Source organism: Hypanus sabinus, chromosome 29 (assembly GCF_030144855.1).
Source record: "Hypanus sabinus isolate sHypSab1 chromosome 29, sHypSab1.hap1, whole genome shotgun sequence".
Classification (NCBI taxonomy): domain Eukaryota; kingdom Metazoa; phylum Chordata; class Chondrichthyes; order Myliobatiformes; family Dasyatidae; genus Hypanus; species Hypanus sabinus.
In genome coordinates, this window is record NC_082734.1 from 41,029,385 (window position 1) to 41,052,357 (window position 22,973).

The following is a 22,973-nucleotide window of genomic DNA, read 5'->3' on the forward strand; positions in this document are numbered from 1 at the left end:
ACAAGGATTCCTCTCTCCATGGATGGTGATCAAAGGGCCAGAGTGTGTGGCTGGTGTGATGAGGTACTTGGTAGAAGTTATAGAGCACTACAGCACAGAAACAGGCCCTTCAGCCCATCTAGTCCATGCTGAATTGTTATACGGCCTAGTCCCACTGACATAAGCCCTTCTCCTCCCTGCCATCCATGTACTTAACCAAATTTCTCTGAAACGTTGTAGTCAAACCTGCAACTATCACTTTCACTGACAGCTCGTTCAACACTCACACAACTCTCTGAGTGAAGTCCCAAGTTCAAAGTAAAATTTATTATCAGAGTACATACACGTCACCACATCCAACCCTGGGATTCTTTCTCTGCAGGCATGTAGAACAGTAACTGTAAACAGGATCAATGAACAAAAAAAATGCATAACTGCAAATATAAATAAATTGCAAAAAATAATGAGAGCATGAAATAACAAGATAAAGAGTCCTTAAAGTGAGACCTTCAATTGTGGGAACACCAGAAACAGAATGAGTGTAGTTATCCCTTTTGTTCATGAGTTTGATGGTTGAGGGGTAGTTACTGTGGTGGTGTGACTCCTGAGGCTCTTGTACCTTCTACCTGATGGCAACAGTGAAAAAAGAGCACAGCCTGGGTGGTGAGGATCTTGGATGCTGCTTTTCTGCAGCAACATCTTATGTGGAAGTGCTCAATGGTTGGGAGGGTTTTTCTTGTGATGTACCAGGCTGAATCCACTACCTTTTGTAGGACTTTCCGCTCAAAGGCATCTTTAGCAGGTCTTTGCAGCCAGTCAGCACACTCTCCACCACACATCTATACAAGTTTGCCAGGGTGTTTGATGACGTGCTGAATCTCCACAGACTCCTGAGGAAGTAGCGGCGCTGCTGTGCTTTCTTTGCAATTAAATTTATATGAAGACGTCTTCCCCACCACCCCCCCCCCCCCAACATGGTTCCCTTAAATATTTCACCTTTCACACTCAACCTATGACCTCCAGTTCTAGTACCACCCAACTTCAATGGAAAAAAGCATTTACCCTCTCTATGCCCTCATAATGTTGTATGTCTAACAAATCTGTCCTGGGACCCTTACTCTTCGTGATTTTTATAAATGACCTGCATGAGGAAGTGGAGGGATGGGTTAGTAAATTTGCTGATGACACAAAGGTTGGGGGTGTTGTGGATAGTGTCAGAGGTTACAGCGGGACATTGATAGGATGCAAAACTGGGCTGAGAAGTGGCAGATGGAGTTCAACCCAGATAAGTGTGAAGTGGTTCACTTTGGTGGGTCAAATATGATGGCAGAATATAGTATTAATGGTAAGACTCTTGGCAGTGTGGAGGATCAGAGGGATCTTGGGGTCAGAGTCCATAGGACGCTCAAAGCTGCTGCACAGGTTGACTCTGTGGTTAAGAAAGCGTACAGTGTATTGGCCTTCATCAATCATGGGATTGAGTTTAGGACACGAGAGGTAATGTTGCAGTTGTATAGGACCCTGATCAGACCCCACTTGGAGTATTGTGCTCAGTTCTAGTTGCCTTACTACAGGAAGGATGTGGAAGCCATAGAAAGGGTCAGAGGAGATTTACAAGGATGTTGCCTGGATTGGGGAGCATGCCTTATGAGAATAGATTGAGTGAATTCAGCCTTTTCTCCTCAGAGTGACAGAGGATTAGCAGTGATCTGATAGAGGTGTATAAGATGATGAGAGGCATTGATCATGTGAATAGTCAGAGGCTTTTTCCCAGGGCTGAAATGGTTGCCACAAGAGGACGTGGGTTTAAGTTGCTGGGGAGTAGGTACAGAGGTGATGTCAGGGGTAAGTTTTTTACTCAGAGAGTGGCGAGTGTGTGGAATGGGCTGCCCATTCTAAATCTCCCCTCATTCTCATATGCTCCTGACTTATTCTACTTTTCTGAAAGATAATCCTTTCATATATCTACCTAACAATAGATGTGATGTAGGGTCTGTTTAAAGAGTCTTTCAGTCTTTATTGGAATGCATTTAAGACAAGATCATTCTTTAATCTTGATTTTCAGCCTCTGATCAAGATAATTATTAGGGAAAATAGTTATAAATAAATTAAATGGTATTTTAAAACTGGCATTGAATCTATGGAATTCTCCGCACTTGACGGTTAGATGGAAGTCGATAGGGTGGTTAAGAAGGCGAATTGTGTGTTGTCCTTTTAGTCGGTGGATTGAGTTCAAGAGCTGCAAGGTAGTATTGAAGCTCTATAAAACCCTGGTTAGACCACACTTGGAATATCGTGCTCAGTCTGGTCACCTCATTGTAGCAAGGACGTGGAAGCCCTAGAAAGGATGGGGAGGATGTGGCCTGGATTAGAGAGCATCTCTTATGAGGATAGGGTGTGCGAGCTAGAACTTTTCTCTTTGGAGAGGAGCAGGGTAAGAGGCAATTTGATAAAAGTCTACAAGACGATAAGAGGCAGTGAAGAGCCAGAGACTTCTCGTACCGGGGGGTGGAGGGAATATAGAGGAGATGTCAGAGGTAGGATTTTATACAGATACTGGTGAGTGCCTGGTATGCACAGCAGGGGCATTAGGGACCTCCTAGAGACTCTCAGGTAGTTAGATGGATGAAAGAAAAATGGAAGGTTATGCGCTGTGCGGGATTATATATGTCAGGTCTGCAGAGCAGGCATCTCCCAGTTTCCACCCAGCTAACAGGAATCACCTGCCACTTGCTTTCATTTCATTTTCTGCAGGGTATTTAAATCACAATCCTCGTTCACCCATCGAATCAGCCAGACTAAACCAGTTGTTCCGAGCTTTCAGCTACCTTGCTGTTTCTTTGAGCTGAGTATCTGTTCTGTCTTATTTTGTGGCCCCTCATGGCTTGTGATTTTGCATGTGATTAACCAAGTGTTTGCTCCCCACTAAATCATCTCCTCTTCTCTGCTTTTGGGTCAAGCCTCCTCTGCATTTCCCGACAGGATGAGTGACCCTCAATTGGCCCAGCAGGGTTTGCTCACCTAAAGAAAGCCATCCGTCGACTCCAGCACCCCAAGCTGAAGCGGCAGGAAACCACTGACTATTTGCTCGCTGCTCTCAACCAACTCTCCATCTCATGACCGGTCAGCCTCCTCCTCCAGAGCCCCAGAGTTTGGTGCCCAAATGCTACGATGGCCCTGCAGTCCGATGCTGTGAGTTCCTGAGCCAGTATGGTAATCGAGGGGCCGAATGGTCTACTTCTGCACCTATTGTCTATTGTTATTGCACGTTGCAGTCTGGGCTCCAGCCATCTCTGAATTCCACACGCCGAGTCAAAATTGCTTTTGTCTTCGCTCTCTTTTGACTGGACGGGCTCTCACCTGAGCTGCCAGTAACTGGGTCAATAAAACCACCATTTGAAATAAATATGAGAAATTCAACCTTCCAGGAAGAGGCAGGATGTCAGCAGATCAGATACTTTGCCTACGCCGAGTGCGGGATTACGCCGTGGAATTCAGGACCCTCGTGCAGGAATGAAGGGCTGACGGCCCATCACCATCACAGCCTCTCGAAGCATTGGAAAGATGAGCTCTCTACTTGGGAGCTGCTCACTGACCACGGAAGCATCATCACTCGGGCTTTCTGCATCAACAAGCGTCTTATGGAAGGACTGACCCTCCAGGTCACCAGCCAGACCACCATTTTCACTCCCAAGACCCTCACCATCAACATCACCAGAACCGAGGCAGTTAGGGAGAGCTCCCTTAACTCCCTGAGAGCGTCAGGCCAGTGGATAATCGATGCGTGTGCTTCCTGTGGACCCACAGATCACCCGCAGATCGAATGTTCACTGTAATCGGGAAAACCACACCACCAGGTAGCGGCGAAGGGTAAATTTCCCCGGCCTCTTGTTCCAGCCCAACTCACTCTCTCCTCTTCCTCCGACTCACCCCGACAGCCCTATGTGTATGGGAGGCTCTGGTGGATTCCAGCACAACAGGGAACTTTTTCAGCTGGACTCTGTGTGTACAGCTTGGATTGTCTACCTCACATTCCTTCTGCAACACGACCATTGATGGACGTCCCCTGGGGTCTGGGATGGACAGAGTGTGCACACGGCCTGTGCACATGAGCACTGGAGAGCGCAGTGAGACTATCCAATTCCTCCTTATTGACTCACCCAACACTCCTCTGGTCTTGGTTAACCCCAGCTCTCCACTCAGGACCCCCACTTCACCTGCTCTTCTGGTTCACTGTCGAGCTGGGGACACACCTGCCTGCACCTCAGTTGATTCAGCCCGTAAATGCGTGGAGACGGAGGAGACCCTCAGCCTCACCAAACTCCCACAGGAATACCACGACATAGCCATCGCTTTCAGTAAAAGGGAGGCCAGCACCCTGACGCATCACACACCACACGACAATACGATTAGCTTCATTCCGGGAGCCACTCCTGCCCGAGGTCATCCGTTCTCCCTCTTCCCTCCTGACTGCCAGGCTATGAATGACTACAGCCCCAAAGCATTACAGCACGGCCATCGCACTTGACCATTCCAGTCTCCAGCAAACACAGGGTTCTTCTTTGTCAAAAAGAAAGATGAGGGTCTTCATCCCTGAATTGACTACCATGGGCTCAACAAAATTCGTGGTTAAGATGCCGCTACCAAATGCATACAACAGTTCAATGGTAGTTAAAAAGTTAAGAAATCCAACTAAAATCTTCACTTTTCTGAGGTAAATTGTGTTAAACTATTACCTCAAATAGTGAAGGGGCTAGCAAAGGTAAGGCAAGTTCAGGGGATGAGCCGAGATGGTGTGTTACAGATGGAGTTCCGATGCCCATACAACTGGTCCAGAGCAAGGCTGAATCACTCTGGGCACCAAGAGGAAAAGTCAGGCCGGGGCAGAGGAAATTCGATGCCCGTACATCTGGCCTGGGTGAGAGTTTGGGTGCTCTGGGTGCCAAACTGATTTGAAGAGTTGGAGAGTGGTTTCAGGTTGGGTGGTGAAATTTGGGCCCAGAGCAAGCTGTTGGGCATTATGATCTAGGCCCTGAGTCCTTGTCAATAGCTGGGTCCTAGTGCAAGGTTACGTTTCGTTGTTTAGGCAATTTAACCTTGGCCCAGATTGAAGGTGAGAGCCAATTTCATTCATTCTCCACTATGCTCACTCTTCGCTCCCGGGTGCTGAGGCTATGAAGATGGCCCTGGCTGCTGTACTCTGTGCTTGCTAATACAATGAACTGATAAGCCAGGCTTTGGGCCTATTCCAGGCTGCTCTGGCATTTGGATCTGAGGGCTCAATTTGGTTTGGAATATTGCTTGCTTCAATTGCTTGCATGATATTGTTTTTCTTTCTATTGTGTATCAGGAGTTGGGCTTTTATTTTTTTCTATTCTTTAATTAGGTTCTTCTGGGTTTCTTGCTTTGTGACTGCCTGTGAGCAAGGCAAATCTCGAAGTTGTATAATTTACACATTCTTTGATAATAAATGTACTTTGAACCTTTGCATCCTTACCCTCTCTCCAATGGAGGATAGCTCATTTGAAACACTCATCAGGGCCCAGATTTTCACCAAACTGGATCTGTGGAGCACATACAATCTGATCACATCTGCCAGAGAGAGTTCATAACACACTCTGGCCACGACAAATACTTGGTGATGCCTTTCAGGCTTTCCAACAGTCCAGCCATTTTCCAAACTTTCATCAATGAGACCCTCCAATACACACTAACAGATATGTGTTCGGTTCCCTTGACGACATCATCATCTTCAAGGATCCCCAAAACCATGTCTGTCACATCCTTTCGGATCTTCAGCACCTCCTCGATAACCAACAGTACTGCAAGTAGGAAAATGCCAGCTCCACACCCCAGTCATTTCCTTCCTGGCTTACGTCCTTTTACCTCAAGGCACACCATGGACCCAGAGAAAGTGCACATTGATGTTGACTGGCCCCGACCGTGCTCCCTCAAACAGCTACAGCAGTTCCTGGGCTTCTCCAACTTCTACCGTACATCATCAGCAACCACAGCAAAATCACTGCTCCTCTCACCTCCCTCAGCAAATCACCTGCTCTGCTGCCATGGACCATGCTTTCCAAGAGATGGTGCCATGGACCACGACTCTGCTGCCATGGACCATGCTTTCCAAGAGATGGTGCCATGGACCACGACTCTGCTGCAGTGGACCATGACTCTGATGCCGTGGACCATGACTCTGCTGCCATGGACCACGACTCTGCTGCAGTGGACCATGACTCTGATGCCGTGGACCATGACTCTGCTGCCGTGGACCACGACTCTGCTGCCGTGGACCACGACTCTGCTGCCGTGGACCACGACTCTGGTGCCGTGGACCACGACTCTGGTGCCGTGGACCACGACTCTGATGCCGTGGACCACGACTCTGCTGCCGTGGACCACGACTCTGCTGCCGTGGACCACGACTCTGCTGCCGTGGACCACGACTCTGCTGCCGTGGACCACGACCCTGCTGCCGTGGACCATGACTCTGCTGCCGTGGACCACGACTCTGCTGCCATGGACCATGCTTTCTAAGAGATGGTGCCATGGACCATGACTCTGCTGCAGTGGACCACGACTCTGCTGCCATGGACCATGACTCTGATGCCATGGACCATGACTCTGCTGCCGTGGACCACGACTCTGCTGCCGTGGACCATGACTCTGCTGCCATGGACCATGCTTTCTAAGAGATGGTGCCATGGACCACGACTCTGCTGCCATGGACCATGCTTTCTAAGAGATGGTGCCATGGACCATGACTCTGCTGCCATGGACCATGACTCTGCTGCCGTGGACCATGACTCTGCTGCCGTGGACCATGACTCTGCTGCAGTGGACCATGACTCTGCTGCCATGGACCACGACCCTGCTGCCGTGGACCATGACTCTGCTGCCGTGGACCACGACTCTGCTGCCGTGGACCACGACTCTGCTGCCGTGGACCACGACCCTGCTGCCGTGGACCATGACTCTGCTGCAGTGGACCACGACCCTGCTGCCGTGGACCACGACTCTGCTGCCGTGGACCACGACTCTGCTGCCGTGGACCACGACTCTGCTGCCGTGGACCACGACTCTGCTGCCGTGGACCACGACCCTGCTGCCGTGGACCACGACCCTGCTGCCGTGGACCACGACCCTGCTGCCGTGGACCACGACTCTGCTGCCGTGGACCACGACTCTGCTGCCGTGGACCACGACCCTGCTGCCGTGGACCACGACTCTGCTGCCGTGGACCACGACTCTGCTGCCGTGGACCATGACTCTGCTGCCGTGGACCACGACTCTGCTGCCATGGACCATGCTTTCTAAGAGATGGTGCCATGGACCATGACTCTGCTGCAGTGGACCACGACTCTGCTGCCATGGACCATGACTCTGCTGCCATGGGCCACGACTCTGCTGCCATGGACCATGACTCTGCTGCCATGGACCACGACTCTGATGCCATGGACCACGACTCTGATGCCATGGACCATGACTCTGCTGCCATGGACCATGACTCTGATGCCGTGGACCATGACTCTGCTGCCGTGGACCATGACTCTGCTGCCGTGGACCACGACTCTGCTGCCGTGGACCATGACTCTGCTGCCATGGACCATGCTTTCTAAGAGATGGTGCCATGGACCACGACTCTGCTGCCATGGACCATGCTTTCTAAGAGATGGTGCCATGGACCACGACTCTGCTGCCATGGACCATGCTTTCTAAGAGATGGTGCCTTGGACCACGACTCTGATGCCATGGACCATGACTCTGCTGCCGTGGACCACGACTCTGCTGCCGTGGACCATGACTCTGCTGCAGTGGACCATGACTCTGCTGCCATGGACCACGACCCTGCTGCAGTGGACCATGACTCTGCTGCCGTGGACCATGACTCTGCTGCCGTGGACCATGACTCTGCTGCAGTGGACCATGACTCTGCTGCAGTGGACCATGACTCTGCTGCCGTGGACCATGACTCTGCTGCCATGGACCACGACTATGATGCCATGGACCACGACTCTGCTGCCGTGGACCACGACTCTGCTGCCATGGACCATGCTTTCTAAGAGATGGTGCCATGGACCATGACTCTGCTGCCATGGACCATGACTCTGCTGCCGTGGACCATGACTCTGCTGCCGTGGACCATGACTCTGATGCTGTGGACCACGACTCTGCTGCCATGGACCATGACTCTGCTGCCGTGGACCATGACTCTGCTGCCATGGACCACGACTCTGCTGCCGTGGACCACGACTCTGCTGCCGTGGACCATGACTCTGCTGCCGTGGACCATGACTCTGCTGCCGTGGACCATGACTCTGCTGCCATGGAGCATGACTCTGCTGCCGTGGACCATGACTCTGCTGCCATGGACCATGACTCTGCTGCCATGGACCATGACTCTGCTGCCATGGACCATGCTTTCTAAGAGATGGTGCCATGGACCACGACTCTGCTGCCATGGACCATGCTTTCTAAGAGATGGTGCCTTGGACCACGACTCTGATGCCATGGACCATGACTCTGCTGCCATGGACCACGACTCTGATGCCATGGACCACGACTCTGCTGCCGTGGACCACGACTCTGCTGCCATGGACCATGACTCTGCTGCCGTGGACCATGCTTTCTAAGAGATGGTGCCATGGACCATGACTCTGCTGCCATGGACCATGACTCTGCTGCCGTGGACCATGACTCTGCTGCCGTGGACCATGACTCTGCTGCCGTGGACCATGACTCTGATGCCGTGGACCACGACTCTGCTGCCGTGGACCACGACTCTGCTGCCGTGGACCACGACTCTGCTGCCGTGGACCACGACTCTGCTGCCGTGGACCACGACTCTGATGCCGTGGACCACGACTCTGCTGCCGTGGACCACGACTCTGCTGCCGTGGACCACGACCCTGCTGCCGTGGACCATGACTCTGCTGCAGTGGACCATGACTCTGCTGCCGTGGACCATGACTCTGCTGCAGTGGACCATGACTCTGCTGCCATGGACCATGACTCTGCTGCCGTGGACCATGACTCTGCTGCCGTGGACCATGACTCTGCTGCCGTGGACCACGACTCTGCTGCCGTGGACCACGACTCTGCTGCCATGGACCATGACTCTGCTGCCGTGGACCACGACTCTGCTGCCGTGGACCACGACTCTGATGCCATGGACCACGACTCTGCTGCCATGGACCACGACTCTGATGCCATGGACCACGACTCTGCTGCCATGGACCACGACTCTGCTGCCGTGGACCATGACTCTGATGCCGTGGACCATGACTCTGATGCCGTGGACCATGACTCTGCTGCCATGGACCATGACTCTGCTGCAGTGGACCATGACTCTGCTGCCGTGGACCATGACTCTGCTGCCATGGACCACGCTTTCCAAGAGGTCAAGAAATGCTTCGGCACTGCTTGCATTCTTTGCCATCCAAGGACTTCTGGATCTTTTGTGGGAGAGGCAGATGCATCTGACCTGGGCACCAAGGCCATCCTTTCCAAGTGAGCACTGAACAGCAAGACACACCCCTGTCCTTCCTTCTCGCACAAGTTCAACTCTACTCAGCATCACTATGGGGTAGGAAACAGGGAACTACTCACCAATAGATTGGTCTTGGAGAAATGGAGACATTCGCTGATGGAGAGTCTTCCTGATCTGGACTGGCCAGCGGAACCTCATATCGATGAAACAGACCCACCAACTCAAACCACATCAGGGCCCACTTCTTCCAGCAATTCAACTTCAGCATCTCCTACCAACCCGACTCCAAGAACACTAAGGTGTACACACTGTCAAAAAGTTCAACCCAGCTGAAACAGAGATTAACCCTCAACCCATCCTTCCATCCTTGCGGATCCTTGCCCTGATCGTCTGGGATCTCCAGAACCAGGTCCGTCAGCTCCACAGCATGAGCCTGCTCCGACTGACACACCTGACAATGGCGGCCAAGCACTCTGAGGCACACCGGTGAGCCCACTCCTCAGCCAGCCAGACTGGATTTTCTGCAATGCCAGTTCTGGTGATTCTCCATGATAGCAGATGAACCTCAGTTTGTCACAGCCTGCCCTCAATGTGCCTAGTCCGATTCCTCCAACCAGCAGCCCTTTCCGGTACCCTGACATCCTTGGCCCTTCATCGCCATGGATTTCATCACAGGTTTTCCACCCTCCAATGGGGTCATGACAATGGTGGACTGGTTCTCCAAGGTGTCCCACTTCATTGCCCTCCCTAGATGTCCATCAGCTGCTGAGACAATGGACCTGGTTCTCCACCATGTCTCCATGGTTTCCCTCAGGACGTTGTGTCGGACCAGGGTCCACAATTCATCTCCTGCTTCTGGTGAACCTTTTGCTCCCTCCGCCTCATACCCTTAAAACTTTGTGCTGCCTTTAACACTTCCACATGGAAGAAATATCTGCTCTAGGCTGAACCGTCCCACACCTCCTCACCATTTGCTTCATAGCTACTGACCCATTGTTTCCTGCAGCCAACAGTGTAGCTCCCTGCTTTGCAGATGCCAGGATGCTTGGAGGAGAGCACAGAGGGTCATCATAGCTGCCAACTGCACCTACTGCCATCGGCAGCCTGCCAGGGTACCGTGTCTGGCTGTCCACCTGAGACCTGCCCGTTCAGTGACTCCCGTAAGCTCCCTTCGCAATTCTTCACTCCCTTCAAGGTCACTCATCGCATCAGTCCTGTCACCCACCGCCTCCGGCTGCCGCCATTCCTCAAGACTACACCTACCTACCACATGCCCTGTCCATGGGCCACTCAACATTCACCTCTGGAACCTAGGGTGATGGAAGGTGGTCCAGTGTACGTGGTTTGCTCGTTAAGAGATTCACTTCATCGTGGATGGAAAATGCAGAACCTGGACAACAGGGAAGGGTGCAGTCCAGAGGAGAGATCTTATTTTATCTTGGATCCATTGCTCATCGAGAAGCTTCGCTGGACCCCAACAAATCATCCTGGTCCATCAGGTGTCAGCCTTGGTGGGGGGTGGGGGGAGTCCTGTCAGGCACCCCTCCACCAAGTCTCAACGCCGCTAACAGGAGTCACCTGGCAGTCATTTCCAGCTCATCACCTGCAGCCTATTTGAACCCATCTCTCATCCACAATCCCTGTTTCACTCATTGAACCAGTTTTTCCTAGCCTTTGGTTACCTTGGCACCTGTGAGATTAGTATCTGATCTGTGGCCCCTCCTGCTTTGTTATTTTGCAGCTGGTTATTAAAGTTATCACTCACTGCTAAATTGTCTCCACTGCTCTGCTTTTGTATCAAGCCTTCCCTACATTTCCTGATAATGTAGGTCTACACACCATGGTGGGCCAAAGGGCCTTTTCTACTCCATCTTCTAAATGACTAGATCACCTAAGGCTTTTGTAGGTGAGGGGATGTCAATATATTTTCAACCTTCACAATGTGAATTATGGCTTTCAGGCAGTAATATTTGCCTAACTAAACTAGAAGTGTATAATTTCTCTTGCCCAGCCTTTCCTCACAAAATCCCACTCTGGCCCAGGATCAGAGTTAATTCTAGCCATTCTGTGATGCCTTAAAGTTTATGTTCAGGATTAAAGCCATTAATAATTGACTAAATATTTGTTTGACTGAAACATCTATATTTATCCCTTGGCAACGCTTATTAATGTTGGCGTCTCACTCCATGGAGACACAGCAGTTTTTTCCAACAGATTCTCCTGTGTTCCTTCAGTTATTATGAACTAAAGTTTGCAATGTGTTTCATTATGAACTAAACTTTGTATCAATTAAACCTGTTCAGATTTAATTTTTTTTTTGCTGTGTGATCCTGGGAAATATCTGAGATGACCACCAGAATACATTTCAAACCCAGCCCGACTCTAACATCAGACATTTTTTCACCGCTAGATTAGTGCTTATGAACTTGCCCAAAGTACTCAAGGGGGCAAAAATATACAGAACCATCAATCAGTACCAAGATGTAACAGAAAGCAAACTTGCAGAGCACAGCACAAGGCTTTTATTCTTAAAAAAAAATCAAGGTTGTCTCTTGTCATTTCTTCAGTACTCATGTGTAAAGAAGAACAAAATGAAAGTTGCTAAATTTTTTAAAGAACAAAAAAAGTTATTGAAGTCTCCTGCAATTATGAAGAGACTGAACACACACACACACACACACACACACACACACACACACACACACACACACCAGTGAGTAATACCAAAATCTTTATAAATTAACATTTTTCACTGTTAATTTATGATGTATTCAGTTCACAAAGAGTAAACTCAAAGAACAAAAGTCATTTCATCAAAATAATAAATCCCAAAGAACCAGACAGCTCGACATAATCATTTAAAAACCCTTTCTAATATGCCATTTCCTGAAATATGCGTCTGCAATTTATAAAGATTTTGGTATTACTCACCGATATTCTGTTCTCTTCGTGGAGTGTCTTGATTTCTTACCAGGTCAAATTCCACAAATCACTAGTCAATGAGGGGATTAAAGATGCACACAAAAAATGGTCATATTTAATCGTGCGAGCCGAACATAGAGATCAGAACTAGGATTCACGGTTTTTAATCCAATCCTTTTTTTGGTCCCAGAAGTAGGACTATCATGGAACCTGTGGCTATTTTATCAAGACAGTCTCCTATCTACCTCTCTTTCTCCACCACCTCAGTAACCAGCTAACTTTCTCCCTGAATAGAACTCGTTGTCATTTCTTTTAAATCACATTTCCTGTTTAATTTACATGGTATATATTTTGTAAAGTGCAGCTCACCCACCTCCTTCCAGTGGATTTAATGGTATGAACGAGGTCAGCCCCTTGAGCATACTTTAACTCTACACGTGTGCAGAGTGAGTTTCCGTTGAAAAGCCTTGGACACTGTGCAGGTAAATTACCGTATTTACTCACATATAAACCTACTCTATATATAACCCCAGCTAAAGAGAAAGATTAAACCTATCTCAACGGGAATTAAGATGTATTAATTAATAATCATTAAATAAAAAGATCATCCTAGATAGATTATAGGCTATTTTTGGTTGGTTAGGAGCTCTTTAAAAATCCTTCCTCCAACCATACAGTTTCTTCTGAGTCTAATCCTTCTTTCTCCCGTTTGTTCATTATGTGTTGTGTCTTATGACATGGGTGATCATGGTCTCTCCATGGCCATGATTGTCCTTGACAAATTTTTCTACAGAAATGGTTTGCTATTGCCTTCTTCTGGGCAGCATCTTCATGAGACGGGTGACCACTGCCATTATGAATACCAGAGATTGCCAGCCTGCCGTCAGTGGCTACATAACTAGCACTTGTGATCTGCACCGGCTGCTCATACGACCATGGGTTCATGTGGCCCTGATTGGGAGTTGGGGGGGGGGGGGTTGAGGAGCTCAGCAGGTGCTACATCTTGCCCAAGGGTGACCCGCTGGTTAGCAGAAGGAAAGAGCACCTTACACCTCCTTCGGTGGAGTCATACCTCCTCTCAACCACCCAAAATTTTCCACCTGTTTCTTTCATCATTTGCCAATTTCAGAGTGTAAACTCTTCCCAACGTGTCTGCCTCTCCCCCCCCCCCCCCACCCTGGCAGTGGGCTCTATGCACTCACCACCTGCTTATGACATTCTCCCTGTACATTTCTGCAGTCACCTTAAAATGGCGTCCTCTTGGTTTTAATGGGAAAACAATTCTGACAATCGGTGACCAGTGGTGTTCACTGGTCACTTTGTGACGTTTAGAAATGACTATAAGGAATCACTTCCTTCTCGTAGTGTGTGGTGTGAGTGTAGTGTAACAACATGATAGGGAGTGAGGTGAGTGCAGAGGAGATTCACGGAGTTGGAGGTCTTTGGTAAACTGGCCTTATTTTCCTTGCAGTGTAGGAAGCTGAGGTATGATCTGAAGAAGTTATTCTGCATAAAATTATCAGAATCATTTAAAGGGTAGATAGAACATAGAATATTGAACGTTACAGCACAGTACAAGACCATCGGCTCATAAAGTTATGCTGGCTTTTCAACCTACTCCAAGATCAATTTCACCCTTCCCTCCTGCATAGCCCCCATTCACCTATCTAAGAGTCTCCTAAATCTCCCTAATGTATCTGAATCTATCAGCACCCCTGGCAGAACAATCCATATCCCACACCCTCTGTGTATAAACCATACCTCTGACAAGACCCTCATACTTTCCTCCCCATTGCTGACACTTCCACCCCTATACTTTCCTCCTGAAAATTATCACCCCTCGTATTTTTTCCATTGGCTGCTACATAATCTGTACCTGCTATCATCTTGTACACCTCTATCAGGTCACCTCTCATCCTCCTCTGCTCCAAAGAGAAAAGCCCTAGTTCACTCGGCCTACCCTCATCAGACATGCTCTCTAATACAGACAACATCCTGGTATCTTTCCTCTGCACCCTCTCGAAAGCTTCCACATCCTCCCTATAATGAGGTGACCACAACTGGACACCCACTGTGATCTGACCAAGCTTTTGTAAAGCTGCAACATTACCATGAGCTTAATTCCCCCAACAAATGAATGCCAACACACTAAACATCTTCTTAACTACTCTAGCAACTTGCGTGGAAACTTTGGACACGGAACTCGAGATCTCTCTGTTCCTCCACTCAGCTAAGATTCCTACCATTAACCCTGCACTTTGCTTTCAAGTTCAACCTTTCAAAAGGAATCATTTCACACTTTTCCAGACTGAACCCCATCTGCCGCTTTTCAGCCCAGCTTAGCATCCTGTCACTGTCCCGTTGTAACCCTTTTACACTATCCACAACTCCACCAACCTTCGTGCAAGCTGCAGATTTACTAGCCCACCCTTCCTCGTCCTCATCCACAAACAGCAGGAGCTCAGGAATGGATCCATATGTGGAATACCACTGGTCACCGATAGAGTCTTTTTTTCCACAGTAGGGGTATCGAGACCAAGGATGAGGTTTATGGCCAGAGGAAGGGTTTTAAAGGGTGGCTAAAGGGTTCATTTATTTTCTCTCAGAGACTGATTGAAATCTGGAATGGTTTTCCACAGGTGGAGGTGAAACCAGATGCAATAAGCATCTTTAAGAGACATTTCTACAGACACATGAATAAGGTCACAAGATATTGGAGCAGAATTAGGCCATTTGGCCCATCAAGCCTGTTCCACCATTCCATCATGGCTGATCCATTTTTCCTCTCAACTCCAATCTCCTGCCTTTCCCCCAAATCCCCTCATGCCCTGGCTAATCAAGAATCTAAAATGACATAAAGATTTAAGAATCTAAGAACTTAAAAATCAAAGAATCTAAATATACATAAAGATTTGTCCTCCACAGCTGCCTAGGATAGCGAATCCCAGAGATTCACTACACTCTGGCTAAAGAAATTCCTCTTCACCTCTGTTCTAAAAGGACACCCCTCTATTCTGAGGCTGTGTCCTCTGTGTTGTAATGTGAGTATTATTAAAAGTAAATTAATACTAATCAGGGAGCTGTTGGTAGCAAGAGGCGGGATCCGGGGTTGGCGGGGTCTTTACTTCCGCTCGTTTTACTCCCAGTGTGCATTGTATATCGTTCCTCCACCCAGGCCGCATGAGGTACCTGGAAGCCTCTGTATTGTAAATATCATTTGCCGACCCAGATAAAGATGCTCTTTTGGCCATCAAGTTGTGGAGTGGTCTTTTAGTAAAGTAGAAGTTACCACATATTTTTGGTGACGAGGTAAACTGGTTTTGTGGATGGGTCGGCCCCTTTTTCGATCAGGAGCCGTGAGTGGGTGAGGAGCCTTGTGTTCGGATCGGTCGATGTGTTCAACGAGCAAATCGAGGAGTGGCTGGAGTACAAGGAAAGGTTGTGCCACTTTTTGTGTGCTAATGGAATTACTGAGGAGGCTAAGAAGCGCTCTTTTCTCCTGAGTGTGTGTGGGGCAAAGACGCACAAGCTGACATGGAACTTAGCTACACCACGGAAACCGGGAGAAATTCCGTACGACGAGCTGGTCAAGCTCGTGGGGAAACACCACAATACGAAACATTCGGTGATAGTTCAACGGTTCAAGTTTCACAGCCAGGTCAGTCTGTGGGCGATTTTGTGGCTGAGCTTCGGCAGCTGTCGGAGCATTGCCATTTCAGAGCCGTGTTGGATGACATGCTCCGTGGTAGATTAGTATGCGGCATTAATAATGCTGCCATACAACGCCGCTTGTTGGGGGAAACCCCACCGTTGACTTTCAAGACGGCCCCAGAGATTGCTCAAGGCATGCAGTTGGCTGCTGATAATGCCAAGGATTTGCAGAAAGGACATGGGGGGTGGGGGGTGGTCGCAGTCGGCAGCAGTGCTCCTAGTCGGGGGGGAGACCAGTAGACAGGAAAGGCGAGTGGAATATTTTTGGTGTGGAGGAACACACTATGCAAATATTTGTGAATTCAAAGATACTGTCTGTCATGCTTGTAGCAAAAAGGGACATGTCGTTAAAAAGTGCAGGAGCATAAAGGGTGAGGTTAAGCCTGGGCAGAGGAAAGCTCAACAGACTCAGGCAGCCACACACCACCTGGGAGAAGTAGACAGAGAGGCAGCGTGTGCCTACAGCATGCTTGGGGTGGAAATGGATGAGGGACCACCTGAACCATATTATGCCACAGTCACTCTCAAGGGAAAGGACATTAAGTTCAAGATTGATTCAGGGGCTACTGCACCGGTCATCAGTGAGGAGACCTACAGGAGGACATGGGGATCCAACGTGCCTCCCATCAGACCATCTAAGCTCCAACTCAGGACCTATATGGGACAGTCCATACCTCATTTAGGGGTGTTATATGTGGATATTTCAGCCGGGGGCCAGAAGGCTGAAGCCAGGCTGGTGATAGCTAAGGGCAGTGGGCCCAGTCTTCTGGGCTACGATTGGCTTCGCAAAATCCGGCTCAACTGGCATGAATTTAAATACGCACACATGACGGAAGAGCGTGAGGCGCAGCGGGGAGATGAAGTCGCTGATGGCAATGTGAGTGACAGACATAGTCCGGACACGTTTGAGAGTGAGCTCGCAGCGCAGCTTGCGGCTCTTCAGCCTATTACAGGAGCAATTGAAGTCCGGACACGTTTGAGAGTGAGCTCACAGCGCAGCTGGCGGCTCTTCAGCCTATTACAGGAGCAATTGAAGTTACCCCCTCGGCACTGAAAGCCAGCACGTCACTTCTAGTACGGCAAAGCAGTGACCCAGCTCTTGTACCACCTGCCCATTTACAGCAAGGTGCATCTCAGCCCGCTAACAGGAACCGGCATGTGAAGCCAATCGTAACTGTAGCAAATGGGGCTCTCGCAGACGATGTAAGAACAGAGCCTCCAGGACCACCAGACAAGCATTCAGAAAGCACTCTAAGTGATTTAACAAAGAAAGCAGAATTTTCTGGAGGCAGTGGCCCCCGGGGAATCCATGTGGTGCCTTTTAACTCTACACTGAGTGGAAGATTCCTTGACCTGAGAATTCGTGGTATTGAAGAGAAAAGCCATTCAAGAAAAGAGAACCTGCTCCAGGAGAATGAATGTATCATCAAAATCAATGACTGTGATTTAACAGACAAGACCTTTGATCAAGGCACAAGAGGTTTTCCGAAACGCATTGCGATTTCCTGCTGTTGAACTCCAGATAGTTCCAAGTTATAACAAGGAACTCTATGAAAAAATTGCAATGGGGTCTATTCTGAGCCATGGTCAGAAACCAAAGTTCCTGCTTCAGTGCGTTCCAAGCCAGGTGGCAAACCTGCAGATGCCGTTTATCCCAATAATACTGAGAAAAGCTTGCCACCGATTTCAAAGACGCTCAGTAGTCCAAAACAGTTAAGGAGCAATGACCACTTAATGCATACCACCAGTGACTTTGCTAGAGGGAGAGACACTGGCAGAGGGGGCAGAGTCCCCCAAAGAGGATGGACATTCTCACGCGGACTCACAGACCCCTCTCGTGTCCCCAACACTAGATCCGCCTGAAACATCCTCACCAGCGGTGCCTGCTGGGTCACCGGGGGTAGTGCGTAGATCACAGCACCCTCGCAAACTCCCTGACAGACTGAATCTTTGATTGGACAGTTTCTTTTGTTGTTAGATTGAATGCTGAATTTGCCATGTTTTTTAGGTGTTTTTGTATTGGTAACCTGTTGCTAATGATACCACTGTTTTTATTTCCCAGTTCTTCTATATTTGGGGAATGTTAGATTTTAAAGGGGGAGAAGTGTTGTAATGTGAGTATTATTAAAAGTAAGTTAGTACTAATCAGGGAGCTGTTGGTAGCAAGAGGCGGGATCCGGGGTTGGCGGGGTCTTTACTTCCGCTCGTTTACTCCCAGTATGCATTGTATATCGTTCCTCCACCCAGGCCGCACCAGGTACCCGGAAGCCTCTGTATTGTAAATATCATTTGCCGACCCAGATAAAGATGCTCTTTTGGCCATCAAGTTGTGGAGTGGTCTTTTTGTAAAGTAGAAGTTTCCATACTGGTCTTAGACATGCCCACCACAGGAAACATCCTCTCCACATCCACTCTATCAAGGCCTTTCAACACTTTCAATGAGTTCACTCCTCATTCTTCTGAATTCCAGTGAATACAGGCCCAGAGCTCTTCATACGACGAGCTGTTTATCCTGGAATCATTTCCGTGAACCTCCTTTGAACCGTCTCCAGTTTCAACATATCCTTTCCAATATAAGGGGCCCAAAACTGCTTCAAGTGAGGCCTCAGCAGTGTGTTATAAAGTCTCAACGTTACATCCTTGCTTTTATATTCTAGTCCTCTCAAAATGAATGCTAACATCACAGTCACCTTCCTCAACCTGCAAATTAACTTTAGAGAATCCTGCACAAGGACTCTCAAATCCCTTTGCGTCTCAGGTGTGTGCATCTTCTCTCCATTTACAAAACAGTTAACCCTTTCATTCCTTCTACCGAAGTGCATGACCATACACTTCCTGCCAATGTATTCCTTCTGCCATTCTTTGCCCATTCTCCTAATCTAAGTCCTTCCACAGCCTCTCGATTTCCTCAAAACTACCTGCCCCTCCACCTATCTTCATATTATCTGCAAACTTTGCAACAAAGCCATCAATTCCATCATCCAAATCATTGACATATAATGTAAAAAGAATCGGTACCAACACAGACCCCTGTGGAACACCACTGGTCGCCATCAGCCAACCAAAAAAGGCTCCCTTTATTCCCACTCTTTGCCTCCTGCCAGTCAGCCACAACTTTACCCATGCTAGAATCTTTCCTGTAACACCATGGGCTCATAGTTTGTTAAGCAGCCTCATGTGTGGTACTTTGTCAAAGGCCTTATGAAAATCCAAGAACAGGTGCCAAGCAGGTGACCTGCAGGCTAGTTGAGGGAAGGAGTGCTTTACACTTTGCTTGGCAGAGATGTATCTCCATCCCACCACCAAGTTCTGTTCTTGTGGAAATATCCTCCTCCCAAGCTCTGGGGTTGTAGAAGTCAGTGGCACTGAGGTAGAAGATCACCCTTAACCTTACTGAAAGGTGCAAGTGGCACAATGGGCCTAAAAGCCTTTTCTGGCTTCTCATCCTATTGGTTCCTATGGAACTGTAAATGGCCTGTAGGCCTGAGGTGAGAGGGGCAAAATCAGAGCAGCTAATAGAATCACTGCCTCACAGGTTGAAACTTGACCTCCAGCGCTGTCTGTGTGGAGTTTGCATGTTCTCCCTGTAATGGCATGGGACCCCACCTCCCCAAGAGCTCTGGTTTCCTCCGGCATCCTGAAAACATTCATGTTGGGAGGAAAACAGGACCCTAAGCTGCCCCCAGGGGTGGAAAATGAAAGGATTTGTGTTAATTGGTGCTGGTTGGTCAGTGTTTGTTCAATGGGCTGAATGGCCATTGTATGACTCTAAAATTCGAGCCAGTTTGAAGTTTTAATTAGACTTATTAGAAGTCACCAACACTGATTGGGTGACGGGTTGGAGATATGTCATGGGAACAGATGGTGGATGGTCGTATGAACAGTTGGTGTGTATCACAAGTCCTGGTGATGTGACCATTGCCATCAGGCAGACAATCTCTGAAGAGTACTGATAATGGCTGGGGTCACCCATCTTGTAAAGACACTGCCCAGAAGAAGGCAATGGCAAACCACTTCTGTAGAAAATTTGCCAAAAGCAACCATGGATATGGAAAGACCACGATCGCCTAAGACATACGACACAGCATCTAACAAACCAACCAACCGACACTGTTAATACTCCACTGCTTGATCTCTGTACTGTTGGTGGACCAGATCCTGACTACTTGGTCAGGAAGATGTACCAGATCCCATGGATCTTCGTCAAGGGTGAATCTGGAAATTCACTCTTTATCCTTCATTCCAATGTCACTAATTATCCTAACGATACAGCATTCTGACAAACACTCAGACCCTGGTGAGGCCAGACATGAAGTACTGGACACAAAATTGGCTACAGTGCCATTAAGCTGCAAAGAAGATACATAAGAATGTGGCTAGGACTCGAGGGGCCAGAACTATAGAGAGGTGCTAGACAGACTAGGACGTTATACTTTGGAGTGTAGGAGACTGAGAGGTGACCTTATAGAGGTGTATAAAATCTCAAGAGGCAGAGATAAGATGAATGCACACAGACATTTTTCCCAAGGAAAGAGAATGAACAATTAGAGGATTTAGGTTTAAGGTTAGAGGGGAAAGATTTAAAAGGGAGCTGTGAGCAAGTTCTTCTGCAGACATCAATCAAGTGGTTGAGGCAGGTACAGTAATAACACTTAAAAGACACCTGGACGTGTACATGGATCATAATTCATTCATTAAGGGCCGTGTCATATGACGTGACTGAACATGGTCTTAGACCATGATTGGTCTTGGCAAATTTTTCTGCAGAAGTGGTTTTACAAGATGGGTGACCCCAGCCATTATCAATACTCTTCAGATGTCTGCCTGGGGTCAGTAGTCACATAACCAGGACTTGTGATATACACCAGCTGCTCCCATGGCTTCACATGTCCTTGATTGGAGGAGCTGGGGGGGGTGGGGGCAGAGCGGAGGGGGAGGCGCTAAGCAGGCGTTACACCCTGCCGAAGGGTGATCTGCAGGCTAGACTCCTCCCTTGGTAGACACATATTTCCACCTTTCCACCCTGAAGTTTATGGTTAGGAAAGGTTTGAAAGAATATGGGCCAAATGCAGACAAATGGGATCTAGCTTAGATGGGGATCAAGGTCGGCATGGACCAGCTGGGCTGCATGAATCTATCAAATCATTTTCTCTCTCCACAAGCGCTGCCTGACATGCTGAGCGTTTCCAGTATTTTCTGTTTTTCTTTCAGGTTTGCAGTGTCTGCAGGGAATTTTTCCCCATCACCAAACACAGAATCGTCACAACGTTACAATCCGTGGCACTTCACTGTGTTGAAGTAGGTTGCTTACTGATGCACCATCAATAACTCTCAGAGACTGGAAGTGAACGATTGGCTTTTATTAACAGCGAAAAGGGAGCATGACCATGTTGAAGACTGAGGGAGGAGCAGTGCCCCAATCCCCTTTATACAGGGGTCTGTGGGAGGAGCCACATGAGCAGTCAGCAGAGGGGCGTGTCCAGACAAATATACGTAGTTTTCCACACCTACTTTCCTGCATTACAACAGATAAGGATAAAGATGAGCTTCATTTGTCACGTGTGCGTTAAAATATACCACGAAATGCACCACTTGTATCAACAACCAACAGGGTTCAAAGACGTGCAGTGGGAGCCCATATACATCGCCAAGTTTCCGGTGCCAACAACTTATTAACCCGAATGTGTCTGGAATACAGGAAGAAACTGGAGCATCCAGAGAAGACCCACTCTTTGTAGGCAGTGGTGGGAATTGAACCCGTGTTGCTGGTGCTGTAAAGCATTACTCTAACCGACATGCTCTCGTGTCTCCCCATTGGCATTCTGACAATGAATGGCACCTTCTATTTAAAGGACCCAAATCACAAATCATTACCTTACCAGCAATATAAATCCAACATTTACTGGCTATGTCCCAAAATGAGAACTCGTTGTCCCCCCAGCCACAGCCCTGCCCGGCCTCTGAGTGCAGTCTGCTGGCCTTGTGGGTGGAGTGGTCAGTCTGGGCCAAGCTGAGGGAGGAGCGCACTGCACTCACACGACCCCCTTTCTTTGCACACAAACTGCCAGCAGGCAATCGTAGCCAGCGGAAAGACTGAAGAAATAAACCCAGCCTGCAAAATGAAAGAAGGGAGGAGGAAAACTATCTGCCACATAGCTGTGGAAATTATCTGTGAGGAGATCAGCTCCCCCTGTGATGCTGGAAGAGGTTACTCCAGTCTGTAAACAGTCCTATAACAGAGAAGCTTTTTGAAGGCACACCACCACCTTTACTGTGAGAAAATAAACAGGAGTATCCTGGTTGGCTTTGCCAAAGACAAACTGCACACATTGAGTCCTCTCTGTTACGGTGGGACGTTGGAGGTAATCTCTAAATGGGAGAACTGAAGGGAAGTGGGTAAAGGGAGTACTGTGTTTCCCAGGACTAATATATCTCACTCAAAATGCTTTTGAGGCACAGAGTTAGCTGAGGCAGATCCAGTGAAGATCATTAAATCAGGAATATTAGCAAAGGAGTGTCGAGGGCTTGGGTCACTGGGGTCAGACGTCCATGCGAGTCTAGAAGTTGAGGCCCGAGGGTCAAACCTGTTGGTTTTCACAAATAAAACAAAGTGAGCTGTTTTATGTTGAATGAAACCATAACACATTTTACTGAACTTCAAAACCTAAACACAAAAGTGCGCTAACAATCTTTATGCAACAACATCGTCACGTCAGACCAGCCTCTTAACATGAAACTCAATGCCAGTGGTTGAGAATTATGCACATTTTTCCCAATTACGTTATCATACATAGCCCCCCCCTCCGACAAGGATTTACTAAAACCAGCATTGTGAGCCTGTCTGGAGCTCGGCTCAGGTTCTGTGTAC

At 48.5% G+C, this 22,973-nt stretch overlaps 1 protein-coding gene across 3 annotated transcripts in view; it reads right to left on the reverse strand.

The window, feature by feature from the left end:
• The window catches only part of tmem150b (transmembrane protein 150B), a 52,657-nt gene extending 39,828 nt beyond the window's left edge, over window positions 1-12,829 (reverse strand). Inside the window, exons 1-2 of one of the 3 annotated variants that reach the window (XM_059954207.1) lie at window positions 12,768-12,784; window positions 12,404-12,464 (exon numbers count right to left, since the gene is read on the reverse strand). The gene's annotated coding sequence lies outside the window, so the exon portion shown is untranslated. Of the gene's footprint in view, window positions 1-12,403; window positions 12,737-12,767 lie in introns of those variants that run through there. The other 2 variants (XM_059954208.1, XM_059954209.1) reach the window with 2 other exon arrangements.
• Between the last annotated feature and the right edge of the window lie 10,144 nt (window positions 12,830-22,973).